Source organism: Austrofundulus limnaeus, unplaced genomic scaffold (genome assembly GCF_001266775.1).
Source record: "Austrofundulus limnaeus strain Quisiro unplaced genomic scaffold, Austrofundulus_limnaeus-1.0 Scaffold99, whole genome shotgun sequence".
Taxonomy (NCBI): Eukaryota; Metazoa; Chordata; class Actinopteri; order Cyprinodontiformes; family Rivulidae; genus Austrofundulus; species Austrofundulus limnaeus.
The window spans coordinates 239,589-240,359 of NW_013952501.1; positions in this window are offsets into that span (position 1 = coordinate 239,589).

Consider the following 771-nt stretch of genomic DNA (forward strand, 5'->3'; position numbering starts at 1 on the left):
AACATCAGTTTTGTAACAATCTAAACTGAGAAAATTGTTTACATCTTTATGTAAAAATTGTACTAATTGTGTAAAAAAAATTAAAACCTTGCCAGTGGCTCATCAAGATCATTATTGAAACCACACACTCACTGTGTCTGTCACTCACTGACACTCTAAGGAGAGGCAAACAGATAAAAAATAGACTGCTGTGCAAAAACTCCATCCCAAATCTTACAAAGTCTTGACCTTGTGAGCAGCAGCATAAGGGGCAAATAGTCCCGTGATGGTCAAACAAGAGATTTTCATGTTTCTATACTGTGTTATGTTGGAGATTTGACAAGTTAAATAGACAAAACAATAAGCTGTGAGAAACCCCCTGAGTAAAAGAAGGTAAACATCCATATAATTTGATGTATATGAGCTACTATATMCACCAAAAACATTTTGGGGGTAAGAAGAATTTGTTTGCAAAAGTAAAAAAAAAAAAAAAATTGGCAACTCCAAAATTGGTGCGTAAATTATGATCTGTTTTACATTCTGTGGCAAATTCTGTAAAATTTATGAAACTTAATCTGTGACTGTGTAAAAACGATGCAGTTCAGCTGTAAAATGTCCAACTTGCTGGGTCAAGTTTAAACAATGAATGATGTTTTACTGGAATGTTGTGTTTTAGTTATGGAGCTCCAAAGAGGGCTGAGTCTTCTCGTTGGTTTAGTCAAAAACCCATTAATCACAATGGGTTGTGTGTGTGTGTGTGTGTGTGTGTGTGTGTGTGTGTGTGTGTGTGTG